We start from the raw sequence: 16,888 nt of genomic DNA on the forward strand, positions 1-16,888 counted from the left end.
AAATTAAATCATTTCAGTAATAATAAATTAAGGAAAAATTCCTTTTCTAAAGTCAATGAACTTACTGAGAATCTATTAATTAACAAATTGGCATTTCTTAAAGTTTACCAAAAAAGTGTCTAATTTTTACTTTTTACTTATTTTTAGGAGAAAACATTTCCCTAAAGTCCTTGTTGTTCCAATATGGAATTGTTTGGTTGGCTGGTAATGTGGTTAATTTCCTTGCTATCTTTGCAGAAGAGATTCAGGTCAGATTCAGCCCCTGGCTCAGAGAAATTGAGAAATTAAACAGAACAGAATCTCTGGCATCCAAAGCAAGTTTCCAAGCAACTGGACTCTTGATTACTCTGTGGTGATAACTTGCAGGATTATCCATCAAAGAAACCTGTTGATTTCTTGATCTGGAAGGGAAACCTTTTGTTGAGCTGCTAGGACCCTTGCAGGATAGTAAAATGTCTTATTTTCCAGGTCTAAGATGGTTTTTTGCTTTAAAACTTTAAGATGTTCTTTTACATTACCCATTTGGATTTTTAGCTCGTTTCTAAACAGTCTTTCTCTGGCAGTGTACGACCTGAGTGTTAACTGTAGAATCATTCTGAATCGGCAATGTTGGCTACTCATAAGGTAGTAGCAGGGTGCTGTCTTTGCTCACCTGTGTAAGACAGCATAGCTGCTTTTAATGCAGTTGACCAGTGGATTACGCTTGAAGCCCTCCAAATGCTTGCTAGTTGGCATAGAGTTCCTTCTTGCTTCAGAGGTCCTAGCCATAAAATTGCAGTTTCTCATGATGGGTCTCAGACTGCTCTGTTCATTAACCCCCTGACTTCTTTCCTCGCCTCCAGTGTGGTTTGTTGTCTTGCTTGTTTGTATTTGCATCTACTAAAAGCAGTGTGACTGATAGTGGGTGTTGAATATACATACTCAAAGATTAAAAATTGTATTCTGTGGAAAGGCAGTGAGATTTCAGTCTTGGGCCTAAATTATTTTGTATGCCATTTTTTCCTGTTTTTTAGTATTTTTTTTCCTCCCCAATTTATTGTCATGACTGATGGGTTTTTATTGAACATCTGTTCAGTGGTATTCCAAGATGATCAAAATCAATATTTCTAAACCAATGGTATAAAGAATTGCATTCCTTTATGGGAGAGCTGCTCCTGATCTTTTTTCCATGTCCTACTTCATTTCAGCCTGTTAAAATGACCCCACTGTTCTCAGTCTTGTCCTTCTTTTATATAGAGATCTGGCTTGTGCTTGGACAAATGAGTACACAAATCTTGCATTAAAATCTCATAGTCCTTTTTTTTTTTGGTGTGCATCTTATATGAAGCCAATTTAGGAATGAGAGGTGTTTTTGTTCTGTATTTGATCAGTTGGTCACTCCATAACTTGCTTAAGTACTGTTTGTATATAAATCAAGTTGCAAAGGCACATGGTTTATATTTGTGAGACTACATAGATGCTTATTGAGTTTTTTGGTTTTGGGAATAGTTGGAACACTTGTTTTGGTTTTTCACCCTAAAGAATTCCCAAATTAATGTTGGATTTTTTGCTTGTTCAGTGTCTTAGTGTCATGCATTGTGTTATTTGCTCTGAGAGACCTGTGGCTGGGAGTAGGACACCTCTGATCAGCAGAAATCATTGTTACTCTTCCGAGTCAGTTTACAGACCCTGCTGCAAGACCTGGGAGTCCAATAGGATCACGAGGGATCCAGCAACCAGGAACTTCTTCCCAGAACTTCTAGACGTGAGCTCTCTGCTCTTACAGCTTTGTGTCAACGACCTTTTAACACAAAATGGAAATTGCACATCTTCCCTTGTTGCTCAACATGTTACACATACTAATTACATGCTTATTAATTAGTTATCATACATGTCCTATAAAGAGCTTGCGATGCTGACACAGGCATTACTTATGCTGGCAATTGTTTGCCCTTCTTAAGATGTGCTATACGAGTTCAAGAGGAGATTGATTTCTTAGACATAACAAGATTGCTTTCTTATCTGTTAATAAAAACATCAGCTCCCCAATAAGATGGAGTGATAAAATAGTCACAGCAAGGTGATTTCTGGCATTGCCAGTGCAAGCCTTGAAAAATAGCTAGGCTCTGAGATATGAGACTTGGTTTTTAGTCAGAATTTAAGATAATATTGTGAGAATTTTGGACTACTAATTTTTATCTTTGTCGATTAAAAACTAATGAGCCAAGCAAAACAGAATCTCAAGTAATGAACAACAAGTTAGCTAGAGTTAACAATAACAAGTAGCTAGGGCTTTGTGGAAAAACATAATTATATTATGAGGTCTATAGAATACCTTCAAGAGTTGATGCCTCTCTGTTTTGAGGATTTTCATTTTCTAGTGCTGAGACCTGAGGAAAGGCTTTAAGGCTTCAAGTAGTATTGCTCCTTGTTAATCAAAAGGAGTTGCGTGGTGGTGACCTGAAGGAACAGAATGCCAGTCTCTTTCTCAATAGATAGGAAACCCCACTGATATTCCTGCTGAGCAGATGGAGGTGCATTTGTTTCTTGTGTGAAGAATAGGAGTCAGATAAAAAGAAAACGGATAGAAGTTTGTTTCCTTTTTTGGAGTAGTGTGGGAAGATGTCACTCCTTTTCCTCTTAAAAGGCTCTTGAGCATTAAATCTTATCTGGAAAGGTGCTATTATTTCCACTGTTCAGAGACTGTTACAAATTCTCATTAATGAATGTTGGAATAACCTGACCTATGCTAGAATAATGCATACATCTATATGTGTACATATATATGTACATATGTGTATGTGTATATATGTACATATACACACATTTTTTAATTGCTTAATATCACAGAAATTCCTCAACACTTCCTATTCTTGCATTTTTTAACCCATTCTGCTTTGCCCTTGGACCAGGCTATGAAATGTTTTCTTTATAAATTGTCTTTTTCATTCAAGTAAGGGGAAAATCGTGATCATTCAGTTATAAATGTAACTGTAGTAGGCATCTGTTGTGTTTGCGAGTTATCTTTTATTTCTTTCTGGTAATTTAAATGTGACTTCTTGTAATGTAACCTTCCTAATGGAAGTGGGGACTGCATGCAAAAGAAAGGAAGTAGGGGATAAAGCATGATATGTTGCAAATAATATGTAACGGTAATATTTGTGTATCTTATGTGGTCCTTAAAAATTGAGACGATATTCTATTGATCCTTTTTGGAGGAATGGCTGAAGAGAGTTAGAGTTTACAATGTTGATATTACGGTGACGAGTGTGACAGTTGCCAGCATTTTGCAATAGCATATTCTCTCAGATTTCTCCATTTGGTGTAGCTTCTTTGCCCCTTTTTAGCGGAAGGATTCAGATCTTTTTTAAAAAAAGTAAAAATCTCCGCTACTACGAGGCAAACTGCACTAATTTCTTCTATTCTAGACCATTGCATTGGGTGGAAAGTACAAGGTTCATGAGAAAAAGTTTATAAATGACAGGTAGTTGGGTTGTGATTTACACACTGTGAAAATCTATTTAACAATTTTAGGCCTTTAGTGCCCATGATTCTTAAGCAGATCTGTTGCCTGTCACAGCTGGAGGACAGAGGCACTTACATCATCAGGAAGATGCTAGTTTGAAGGAGTGAACTAGCTCCCTTTCCAACCTGGGGACAAAAGTAGGACCGTCAGATCTCTTGAAGTGATCGTTTGCAGCATGGTAAAAATTTAAGTCTTTTATAGCGAGGAAAAAATATGCAACCTTAAACAATAATACTGAGAATGCTGAGGTGTAAAGGATTATTATCCTTAGTGTATACTGCTAAATTTGGGGTCTTACACTAGTCTCTTTGGTTTGCATTGTTTTGTCTCGCTCACAAAACCTTGCAATACATTCAACTTGTTCTTACCACAAGAAAAACAGCTTTCAACTCAAAAGCAAAGAATGAGTATTCATTGAAGGCGTGGGAGATGGGGTGAGAGATGGCAAGATAATTACAATGACAGCTTGTATGTTGGTCTATAGTAGCTTTGGATATAACCTATTTTTACAAGGTTTTTTTTTTTGCAGTATTTGCCTTTCTAGAATTTTTAACCCCATCTTGTAACCTGTCACTTGAATCTCAGAAAGATGCAAAAAAGATTTTGAAGCCGTATCAACTTCTCTTATTCTTTTGTTGATACTTGATAACAGAAAACTGCTAATAGTTTGATTTGAGGTCTTTTAAAGAAAGCTTATTGAGAGGTTGGGAATAAATCATTCCACTGTGCAGGAGGACTAAGAATTTCAGGGGAAGGGATGTTTAGTTAAGCAAGGAGTTTTAATGAACTCAAATGTAAAAAGAGAGCATAGGAGAAATAGAAGCAAGGACAGGCAAGGCAGAAGGTTCATAAAAGCATCCTTTGGGCGCTAGGGATGCTAGCCAGAAGGCCAAAGCCTAGCTGCAGTGCAAACTAGCTAGGGACATAAAGGTTAACAAGAAGGGCCTTTACGAGTATACCAGTAGCAAAAGAAAGTTCAGTGAAAACATGGGTCTGTTGCTGAATAGTGAGGCAACTTAGTAATGGATCATAGTGGGAAGGCTGAAATACTCTGTGTGTTGGTGGCCTCAGGAAAGCAATAGGACAGGGACTAATCAGAGAAGCTGAAGTGTTTTACTGTCTTCCTATTAGAAAGCTTTACTTGATATCTTGTCTGAATCCTTCTTGATTAAATACCAGCCTATTGCTGTTTGTGTTGTGAACACAGGCTACAGGTTATTCCTTCTTCTTTATGCAGTGGTTAAAGGCTGTCCTCTGTGTTTGTCAAGAAAGATCCTAAGCTGGTTCATTCTTTTTAGGCCAGCAATCATTTCTTTGCTTTCTTAGATACTCTCAATGATCCATGTCTTTGTAGAAGTTAAGTGCCTAAACTGAGATGTAACACCCAGCTAAGCCTTACAGAGACTAAATATAGTGTAAGGATTACTCTCTGTATTTTGCAAGCTATATTGCTTCATTTTTAAGCTCCTGTATGAAGCTTGTGGGTTTTGTGTAGTAGCTTTTTAGTGTTGACTCATTCAGCTTACAATTTACCACAGGTCTTTAAAACACTGATTATTATTTTCAATCTTTAATTTTTTTAATTATGCCCTCTCAGTAAGGAAGTAGTGTGCGACTCTGGATTTGCCAGAGAGGCACATAATTATTGTGGCTGAAATTGCAGCAGTGCTTCACTGTTGCTGTCCTGGAGTGAGGAAAACCATGGGAAGTGGGGGATCCTCCTGAGAAATGTCTAAGTGCTGTGTGTGTGTGTGTGTGTGTTTATATCTGAGACCTTGAAGTCTGGGCAGAATTTACTTGCAATGAGAGTCTTAACAAGCATTTGAGTAATCCTGTATTAGATCCTTTTCTGTGAGGAATTGTCACGTGCTTGGTTCTTCTCTGCACTGCACTTCTGCACTTGGCTGTGTCAGCTTTCAAGTAGCTCCTTGTGCTTTGTACTGAATGGATGATTTCATCCTGTCTAGATCTGTGTTAAGCTTGAAGTCTCATTCTAACTGCCAGAGGAAAACTTAATAAATGTGCTGTTTTCCTTTATCCTGGTTGTTAAAAAAATACTGAATGATACTATACATAGGACAGGCATCTGGAACCTTGTCATATCCTTTTATTTTGGCAGTCAGGTATTGGTAATTACTTGCTTAATTGGCTTTTTCTCCTCATTCCCACTGTTGTCCTAGTAGATTCACTAAAACTATTTCCCCAGAACTTGGTTATAAGAGTGTCTTACTTCAAATTCCTGCAAAATGCTCAAGACTAGTTAGTCTTGCTGGAGGTAGTGGGGCCCAGAACAGGTACAAGAGAACTTATGGGTGTAAGAGTAGGAATTTTACTTTGTATGGTGCCATTAATCAAAATAGCTTCTATTGCACATTGCACAGCTGCAGTGTCTGTGTCCTCAGGGAAAGTTTTTTGATCAAAATGCAGTAGTTGTCTTGTAAGAACACCTAAAGTGCACAATGGAAGTGCAGTCTTTGGGCATGAAATAATAAGAATAGTCTTCGTAACATCTGTCAGATTGTATTTTATAAAGAATACAAAGACAGCTGCCAGATTTATCTTTTTTTTTGCTAGTTATGTTTGTCTTCCTCTGAAAGGAGGAAAAGAAGCTGCTGTTCATTATTTGGTTTGCTTCAGAGCTATTATCATCAATTTTGGAAATTTGATAAATATCTGAATAAATGGTTACTCTGTTGCTTTTTCATGTGGAGCAAGACTTGGCAGGGATTTGCCTTGGTATCTGGCAAACATGGTAGAGCTGGTCATCAGGAACCTCTGTTTTGATTGTGGCCTACTCTGTAAGCCGAAAACCAGCAACAGGAGCTTCGAATCCCTTTGTTTTTTCCCTTTACCTACTGAGTCCCAAAAATGCTTTAAAGGACTGTAAAGGAAAAAAAAAAGTAAGAATATTTAAGGAGACACTACCTTCTGAAGCTTTCAAGCTTTTCAGAATTATGGAGTGTTATTTCATGTATCTGATATGCCTTAACTACCCTGCCAATTTTGATGTAAAATTTACTGTGATGTCTTGTGATTACTGACAATCTATGGGAAGTAGTAAAAGTGTTTGAATGAGAAGAGTCAATGTTTTGGAAGTGTAAATTACTTCTTTCTTAATAAATAAAACAAAAAACCTACCCAAACCAAAAACCATAGCCCTCAACATAATTTGAAATTAGAATGTTCTTGGTCTCTTTATCCTTTAAACACGGTAACCATTGGGATCACTCAGCAAATATTCAGTTAAAATGATACAAAATTAGTAGGAGCTGCTTAAAGTTGATAATTCCTACAGAAAACTCTAGGTATGTCTGTTTTGCAGTCTTCATTGCTAATATTGTCAGAGATCATTAAAGAATGAACGTTTTGTCACTGAACAGTAAATTCATAGGATGTCATGTTGCAGGACATGGGATGGTTGTTAAATGATTTTTTGGTTTCTCTGGAGGAGCAGATTAAGGCTAGTTGCTGCCTAAAGGCACATTGGAGCAAGTTTCTGTTCCTGTTTGTTGGGTTTTTTGTTTGTTTTTAAAATAAACTGATAAAGTGAATGCAATCTGCAGTAGAAATTAAATGGAAGAAAACTGCTGTCCCAGGACAGGGATTTTGTTCCAAGACTCATTTCATAGTGGAATTTCTCCTCTTCTGAGAACTGGGTGGACATGCAAAACAGATGAGGAAATCTGGAAGAGACAAGATAACGAACGGGTAGCTAGTACTGCTACAGAGAAAAATGTTAACAGAAGCCTCTGCACAACTTTGGGGTGTTCTCTTCTTTTGTTTTCATGTTGTGGCTGGTATCTTTTCACTGACTTGTCTGGGTTCCATCTGTGATCTCAGCTCCTACCAGCTTGGAGTTCCCTGTTTTTTATTTGTGATGCCTGAGGGTGGCAAAAATGTTAAAAGGGGTAGTTCTCGGTCTAGTCAGCACTTCAGATTACTCAGGCAAGGGCAGGAACATGTAGCTTGTAGCAAACAAGCTTAGTATCCTTGCTCTCTTAGGATCCTCTGTGGCATTATTAGAGTTAATTGTGTTTATCCCAAATGCACTTTAATTAGGACAGGCAATGAGAAAAGGAACTAGACAGCATGAGTCACATGAACCCCCTCTATCCTGCTTTTTATATTCTTTGCTTTATTTTTCTTTTCCCTGTCCTTTGACTCTCAGGCTTTTATTAAGGTAAAAAAACATGTCTGGCTTTGTCAGACAAGGTAATTGCGTCTTTTAAAGTATAGCTGTCTGCTGTGACTAAAAGGTATCAGAACAGCCTTTAATGTCCTGATGCTGATGAAAGTTTGAGAGGTGTGAATGGTTGATAAGGCTGCTGTTGGGTTTATTTTCTAGTGGCATTTAAGACAGGCCACTAGAAAAGATGGGTCTCTGCATTTCCTTGCATCTCCTCTGGGTTTGTCCTCAATCTTTTTATCATATGACAACAGTGCCACTCCATTACAGCTGCGTTTATCTCCCTTTTCCCTCCTTAAATATTGTCTTTTAGACTTCTTAAAAATCTATCAAACAGTGGATTTTTAACCCATTGTAATAGTGTATAGCTACAACCAAATAAGTGTTAGCAGTATTGCTAAAATGAAACCTTAGCTAAATGCTGTTTCACATGCTGTTTTCTTTCTCGTACGTTCAGTACGTTAAAGTGGAAGTGAACCAGCAATAATCTCTCTTAAAACCCCAAATCCAGTCTCGTTTAATTGAACAATAAGAAGCCAGTGTTGCATCAACACTTTTACCCTTACTGGGCCTGAGAAACTACTCTTTTTTTGCATATACAACAGGGATGGTATTGTACTCAACCATCAGCTTTGAGACAGGCCTTGTGCTGAAAAATTTGGTCTATTTAGACAAGACAAAAGATGATAGGAAAAACTGAGGCACAGAAGGGACATGACCTGTGCAGGGTCTTGTGGCAGGTCAGTGGCAAAACCATGGCGAGAACTTGGGTGTTATAGCTGCTGTTTCATGGCCTGGTCAGCCAGCACTCACTGTGGGCTGCTGCTTCCCATGCACTCTTGATACTCAACTTGTGACATGTATGCTGAAGGTTGTGCTTCTTGTCAGCTTCGTGGTGGTGATGCTGTCATCTCTGTTCTTTCAGTTCATTATCTAATGTATAGCTTCGGGTCTTTTGGTCTTGTTTCTAAACTTCTTCATAAATTTGAAGACTAATTTGGAATGAGAAAATGTTCATTTGTAGAAGTATTTTACACCAGATTACAATAAGCGGGTTATTAAGCAGTCATGGTCTATCGTGTCTGTGGGATTTGAGAGACCTTTAATCAGCAGATTATTGACACTACATGGCAAACAGTCTAGTATGTCAATAAAAGTTCACGACCCTAGGAAACACTAATAAAAGTTCCCGATTTGGATTTGCTAAAAAAGAAAAAAGGTTTATATATGTTTTTGTGGTGGTTGTTGTTGTAAGGTCAGAGAAAGGTGAAGAAAACAGTACCTTGTAGTTCAGGCCCAAGGCTTTTTATCAGCAACTGTAGCATTGCACTGCTGCCAATATTCAGTTTTGCTAAGCATGCAACAGTGTCCATATGTTGTAATCCTCTTTTTGGTGATTTCATCTTCCAAAGTTGTTTCAAGTTCCTTTGACATAATAAGGATTTAAACAGTATGAGTGTAGTTTTAAACATTTGTTTAATGGTAGTGAACTCTTACACTTTTTTTATGTACAGTATAAGCACTGTACAGAAGTTGTAGTTTAACTGCATGCATCTTTGCATGTATAAAAACTGAGTAGCTCTTACTTTGTAATGTGTTAGATGGTCTTAGATAAAAACAGAGAATCCTTATCTATACATCAAAACCAAATGTATTTTACTCATCAGCCCTCTCCCAATTAAAGGCATGAGAGCATCTAAATTGGAGAAACTTCAGAGCCCTTCTCTAAAAACAGCCATTCCCTGCCAAGCTTGGTGCTTTGGGACCGAGGCAGGTCGTGATACACAACCTAGAACTGAAAGGAGCTCTTGGATTGTATGTGAGGTGTAGTAGCTTGGGTGCAGTATACAAGTACGGATGGCCACAGTTACTATAGCTCCCCTGGAATTTCAACAGCAGTCTCTTGTCCTTATGTGGTTGCCAACTTCTGTGTTTCATACCACAGTGAAAATTAAAACAAATGTTTGGAAACAAACAGAAGAAGCTACAGCCTTGATCCTGGATGTCTATAACTCACCATAAAAAGAAAATAAACCCAACAGAACTGACCGTGCTCCTTTGTGTTAGATAAATTCTCTACTTAGGATTTACAGAAGAAGAAATTAATCATAGCTTAAAGTTTATTTTTTCTCATGTTGTTTAAGCTTGTTGCAAGTGCTGAGTTGCCTGTGCTACTCTTATTTTGAAGGGAAATATGTTTACAATTTATTGGCCTAATCCCCAGTTAGCTGAATTTGGTAGACAGATAAAATTTTAATAATGAAAAGGATTACAAATTAATACCAATAGATAATACTTTCAAATATTGCGTAAAGCATTTGAAGTGATAAATGGAACACGGGAACACAAAATAGGCTTTATTTTTAGTTCTGTTCTTCATTCAGCTAAACAGAAATTGATTAGATACTGTACTCCTTGTCTTATAGTGGTTTTGTCTTTCATGTGAGTTTTACCAGACCCTTAGCTGTAACTTTATAAGAGGGCTTGCCAGAGTTAGTAATTTCAGTGACAGAATAAAGCAATGATATATAATGAAATATATATTAAGTGTTATGCATTACACTTTAAGTAACTTTTCAGGAGAAATATTATACTTGTTAGGTGTTTTTCTATGATTTCTAAAATACAGTAAAAGATCTGATTACCATAACCTCTTCTTCCCCCCCCCCCCCATGTCACCAATCTATTGCTCCTAATCCTTCCTTGTGGAAAATCTATGGTATTAAAAAACCCCACACTATACAATTTCACTGAAGTGTGTCCTATTTTTTGTAATTTGATGTAAGGGTATACTCTATTTATTCAATAATAATTCAGTGAAGAATTCCCCTTGCTAATTCAATAAATGCTTCTTGATCCTTGTTAATTATCATCCAAGTTGCAGCCTTCCTTTTGTGGAATGGGATTGAGCAATTGCTGGGAAATGTCAATGGAAATGAGTTTGTGTTACGTGACACACAGCTTGTTCAAAGTGTGTGTTCAGAGTGGTCACTGAATAGTGGATCAGGGATAATTTGACTTGTGTAAAAACATTGGTGACTTTGAGCTCATACACATGCTTCTGGCAAAACCCTTGCTCTTGTGTAAATGGAGAGGTGATGGGGACATGGCTGAGCAGAGAGCTTCGTCTGGAACTCGGGAATAAAAGGAGAGTTTATGTCCTTTGGAAGAAAGGGCAGGCAATTCAGGAGGACTACAAGGATGTCATGAGGTTATGCAGGGAGAGGGTTAGAAGGGCCAAAGCCCAGCTGGAACTTGTACTGGCTACTGCTGTAAAAGACAACAAAAAATGTTTCTACAAATACATTAGCAACAAAAGGATGGCTAAGGAGAATCTCCATCCTTTATTGGATGTGGGGGGAAACAGAGTGACAGAGGATGAGCAAAAGGCTGAGGTACTTAATGCCTTCTTTGCCTCAGTCTTTAGTAGTCAGACCAGTTGTTCTCGGGGTACCCAGCCCCCTGAGCTGGAAGACAGGGACAGGGAGCAGGATGAAGCCCCCATAATCCAAGGGGAAATGGTTAGTGACCTGCTACGCCACACAGACACACACACAAGTCTATGGGGCTGGACAGGATCCACCCAAGGCTACTGAGGGAGCCGATGGAGGTGCTGACCAAGCCACTTCCCATCGTCTATCAGCAATCCTGGCTAACCAGGGAGGTCCCAGTTGACTGGAAGCTAGCAAATGTGGTGCCCATATACAAAAAGGGCCAAAAGGAGGATCTGGGGAACTACAGGCCTGTCAGCCTGACCTTGGTGCCAGGGATGGTTATGGAGCAGATCATCCTGAGTGCCATCATGCAGCACATACAGGACAACTAGGGGATTGGGCCCCCTCAGCATGGGTTTATGAAAGGCAGGTCCTGCTTGGCTAACCTGATCTCCTTCTATGACAAGGTGACCCGCTTAGTGGATGAGGGAAAGGCTGTGGATGTTGTCTAGCTGGACTTTAGTAAAGCCTTTGACACCGTTTCCCACAGCATTCTCCTGGAGAAACTGGCTGCTCAGGGCTTGGATGGGTGTACTCTTTGCTGGGTAAAAAACTGTCTGGACGGCTGGGCCCAAAGAGTTGTGGTGAATGGAGTTGAATCCAGTTGGCGGCCAGTCACAAGTGGTGTTTCCCAGGGCTCAGTATTGGGGCCAGCCCTGTTTAATATCTTTATCAATGGTCTGGACAAGGGGATCGAGTGCACCCTCAGTAAGTTTGCAGATGACACCAAGTTGGGTGGGAGTGTTGATCTGCTGGAGGGTAGGAAGGCCCTACAGAGGGACCTGGACAGGCTGGATCGATGGGCTGAGGCCAACTGTATGGGGTTCAACAAGGCTGAGTGCTGGGTCCTGCACTTGGGTCACAACAACCCCATGTAGCGCTACAGGCTTGGGGAAGAGTGGCTGGGGAGCTGCCTGGCAGAAAAGGACCTGGGCGGGGAGGGGGGTGCTGGTCGACAGCCAGCTGAATATGAGCCAGCAGTGTGCCCAGGTGGCCAAGAAGGCCAATGGCATCCTGGCTTGTATCAGAAATAGTGTAGCCAGCAGGACCAGGGAAGTGATCGTCCCCTTGTACTCAGCACTGGTGAGACCACACCTTGAATCCTGTGTTCAGTTTTGGGCCCCTCACTACAAGAAGGACATTGAGGTGCTGGAGCGTGTCCAGAGAAGGGCAATGAAGTGGGTGGTGGGTCTAGAGCATGAGTCTTATGAGGAGCGGCTGAGGGAACTGGGGTTGTTTAGCCTGGAGAGAAGGAGGTTCATGGGAGACCTTATTGCTCCCTACAGCTACCTGAAAGGAGGCTGTAGTGAGGTGGGGGTCGGTCTCTTCTCCCAAGTAACAAGTGACAGGATGAGAGGAAATGGCCTCAAGTTGCACCAGGGCAGGTTTAGGTTGGATATTAGGAAAAACTTCTTCACCGAAAGGGTAGTCAGGCATTGGAACAGGCTGCCCAGGGAAGTGGTTGAGTCCCCATCCCTGGAGGTATTTAAAAGACGGGTAGATGTGGTGCTTAGGGACGTGGTTTAGTGGTGGACTTGGCAGTGCTAGGTTAACAGTTGGACTCAATGATCTTTTAGGTCTTTTTAGGTCTTTTCCAACCTAAACGATTCTAAGATTCTGTGTAAACATCTTCTTGGCACTTCTTTTTCAGTAGAACCCCCCAGTTGATGTTGGTTCTTGGGGTGAAAAAAATCTTACTTCCATAAGGAATTTTTTTCTATGCAAAATGAATAGCGGTAGCCTGATTCAAAAGTATTAAAAATAACTGTCTTTCTACAATTTGAATGGTAACAATTTATATAGTTTGGTTGTAAGGTGTTCCTCAGTGCCCTTTCTTAAAGGTGTGGAAGGGATAGATGAGGCACTACTGGTTGAATGGTATCAGATTTGATAACATGACAATGTTACTGGATTTTTATTCTTTTAATGATGAATGAAAGAAGTTTCTAATGTTCAAATTCGAGGTAAAAATCTAAAAGCAAAAATTGTGGCACAACAAGGATGCTTTTTTTTTAAAAAAATAACTTATTTCTAAATCATGAGATGGACTGTACTGCATAGAAAGTTGGAAAGGCATTGATTGCTTATGCGGAGTACTAAAATGCACCATCTCAGAAAACGAAGGGCAAACAAGATACTGCTTTGGGACTGGCAGATGTCACGCAGGACTTGTGGCAGATCATGCTGGTCTTGAGCCTACACATTGACAGTCTTACCATAGGTGTGGAAAGATGGAAGCACGTAATTTCTTGAGGAACAGGGCCAAGCTCAGGACCTTGCTCAATGTAGAAGTCACTCATTGAGCACAGCTCATCTCTTCAACTTTTAAAAACAGATATCTTTTTCAGTGGTATCTCTAATTTCATTTTGCAAGTTATGACAGGATGGTATGTTAACTTTTGTTATGAAATGAGGTATCTTGCTAATGAGAACTTAACCTGGATGCTTACCATGCAGCTTATCATGCTATGCTGTATGTGCGAAGAATAGCAGTAGTTTAGTGTATTTCCAGGGGGACTTCTTCAGATGGGGCAATTTTCAAGTTCATTGTACACAGGAAGAAAAATCCCAATTTGTGAGTTTTAACTGCAATGTAAATATTAGGAAGAGCTCAGAGCTACACGCTCTAAAGAAAAGAAAGGAAAAAAGGGAAGGGGGGTGAGGAGAAGTGTCTGAGGTGCAGGAAGCATTTTTTATTAGAGTCTGATTATATTTTGTCTTTTAGAGCCAGAGAAATATTCTGATCAATATGACTAATCTTATTCCTACAAAAACGTACCAAAGGTCTGATTTTGCATTTACTGATATCTCTCATTAACTTAGAAGACTGTGGATCAGGGAGGAGAACTTTTGTACAAAGTTCTAAGTGCATGCATGTGGTCAATATATACATATATGTGTCATGATTTTATCATCTGTATCATTGCCTTTCTTGTATATATCTGGAGTAATGGGGTGGCTGGACTACTCAGAAAGCCCTTGGTGATGGGATTTGGAAGAGTGAATTAAGTAGAAAGTATATGCCAGAGCTTAAGCTGAGCTCTTAATTGTATTGCGTCTGTCAGTTGAGATTTACCTGTAGAGTAGCTGTCTTCTTACTTTGGTGCAAACTTTCAGCCCTGACTTATGGAAAGGCTGCATAGCAATATAGTGAAGTAGCAAGAAAGCCCCCTTTCTCTTTATTGTTTGTTCTAGTGTATAGGAAAAGCTATCGGGGAGCTCAGGGTCTTTGGTTTTGCTCCCACAGTTATTTCTGATTCATATGGCAGAAGTAGGAAGAGGACCAGGGTCTCTGTTTAAGTATGCGTTACATTGATCAGTGAAATTGTTGAGAAAGAAATTGATGTATTTAATAAGCTTATATGAGTATTTTCTTGTGGCTCAAACTGGATTAAATTATTTCATATTTACTGGGAGCCAAGAACTGAGGGAATCTTTTAAGTGATGAAAAGAAGGGAATCTGTATACATGACACATCCTTTTTTCTCCAGGAAAATTATGATCTGTAAGATGCCTTAATTTTGCAAGGGGGATAACCATTTGAAAAAGTAAACTGGACTGATGCGCTCCATGAGAGAAGACAAAAATACAGATAGCTATGCTCAGATGGAGATGTGAAATAATTTCGGTTGCAAAACTGATTGCTTGCATTTTAAAGTGACAAAGGAGAAGATCTGGTAAGGCTAGTAGGTATTCTCATTAAAATTTGGCTTTCTAAAATAAAAACTGTTTTTAAAGAGGAGATGCAGCAGGTGGCTTCAAGTACAGTGGTACTATTTTTAGCCTACTGATTTTGTGATATGAATGGATGGCATTTGAATTAAAGGAAAGCTTACCGGTTTACCATTAGGTCCCCTCCCCAACTTCTCTGTTTAACTATAGATAAGGTAGTAAATTGGTTCTCTTAAGTCAGGTACTGTGGATGTTAGCAATAACAATGGGGAGAATTTTCAAAAGCTTCCAGTAGTTCTCAGCTACTATTAAAGTTAAAAGGGAAATTGGAGAGAATTGTGCCACAGTTTAGTATGTTTGTATATCCCGGTGGTTGTACATCCTGGAGAACTAATGATTCCTAATTTTTTCCAACATTAAAATTTTTTTTTAAACATTTTTTTTTCAATTCTATTTTATACCTCTATGTTGCTAATAGATGCAGCATCTTATGGGGACAGACAAGTTGGCTCAGCCAGCAGCCAAAACCAATCTCTCTTAGTCACTGGAAACATTGTGGAGTGTGGGCTTCTCCTTCTGCTGCTTCTTTCACAGCTCCAGCCTCCACACGGCCTCATGGCTGATCAGGAGCTCTTTGTTTGTGCATATATGTGATTATGTTGGTTGAGAGTGCAGGGGCTCTCATTTTACAAAATGGGGCTTGTAAGTTCCTGTAAGACATCCTCAGAGATCTGTGTCTTGTCAGGAGTTGTGTAGGAGAGGCAAGAGTAGGAGCACCGAACAAGTTGGTGATAGACTACACTGACAATGTAGAAAGCTATGGGATAGATTCGTTGTCCTGCATTGTTATATAAACATCATATATATTGACTGTAATGGCAGGGCAGGGAAGCAACCCCTCTCCTTAATTTGGGGCATATCATTTCAACACGTACATAGTTTTTTTCCTTCTGCTCCGCCTGAGGCAAGAGCTGGTAGTGCTTATTACTGTATTAACTGAAGGAAAGATGAAAAGCTGTTGGTGACATCCCTCGGTCTTCATGCACACTGTTCCCCTTTCTCTCTCTTTTTAATGCCCTGAGGGTGACTGCTGTAGAGTATAATTGCTTGATTTGGTGCATCAAGAGAGAGGATCTGACGTACCACCCTGCACTTGCTTGTTCTCTGCCCATTTGGCAGGGACAGAAACCGAGCAGAGGTCATGTGAGTGCAGCCAGAATAGCACGGCAGCGCTGGGAACACAGTTACATTACACTGGGTTCCTTTCATGCCTTCTGTGTGAATAGGGGTCAGCACGATACCAAATGTCATGGAATTAATTAGTGACTTTTATGGAGACACGTGTAAATGGCACACACTGAGGAACCCCACCTGAAGTGGGAAACACACTGTGTTGTGCTTCCAGGGCAGGTGGGAAGGGCTGACCACGGATGGTAGAAGGAAGGTTTGAATGAGAGTATTGGTGAGAGTGACTTTGTTTGGGGCAAAGCAATTATGGACCTGATCCTAGAAAACCCTGCACCTGCTGTTTGTATGATGCAAGCCAGATGATCTGCTGTGGAGACTTAGGTTTAACAGTCACATAAGGAGCTGTTGAAGACATGTTCCCTAATAAAAAAACCTGACACCCTAAAAAGTTAGGGGTGTCATCTTGTATGCTTTTTTTAATGTGTTTGGATTTAAGTGTATACTCACTGCGATGCCTTGTCTCCTTAGCATTCTTTAGGTTGAAGGTATAGTTAACGAACCTGCAGCTTTACACTAAGAGGCCCACCTGCATACTAAGTGTTACGGGTCCATGTACAAAAGTCCTGGGAACCTGTTTCCTTGCTGGGTATTGATGGGGCACAGCAGGGTCTCATGCAGGAGTTGTAATGTATGCTATAACTCGTACGGTTGGACACTGCCAGTGCCAGTGTTGATGTGACATTTGAAAGAAGAGCCCACAATCATTTAGCGGGCTACAGCCATACTAGTGGTGCTGGCCATTTTAGACCTTTGTAAAGATATGGAATTGAGGGAAACTTATAG

The 16,888-nt window shown here is 39.8% G+C and overlaps 1 protein-coding gene across 3 annotated transcripts in view; it reads left to right on the forward strand.

The window, feature by feature from the left end:
* The window catches only part of TSPAN5 (tetraspanin 5), a 73,407-nt gene that overhangs the window by 20,431 nt on the left and 36,088 nt on the right, over positions 1 to 16,888 (forward strand). The window lies entirely within an intron of this gene.

This window comes from Platalea leucorodia (genome assembly GCF_965183815.1).
Source record: "Platalea leucorodia genome assembly, chromosome: 6".
Taxonomy (NCBI): Eukaryota; Metazoa; Chordata; class Aves; order Pelecaniformes; family Threskiornithidae; genus Platalea; species Platalea leucorodia.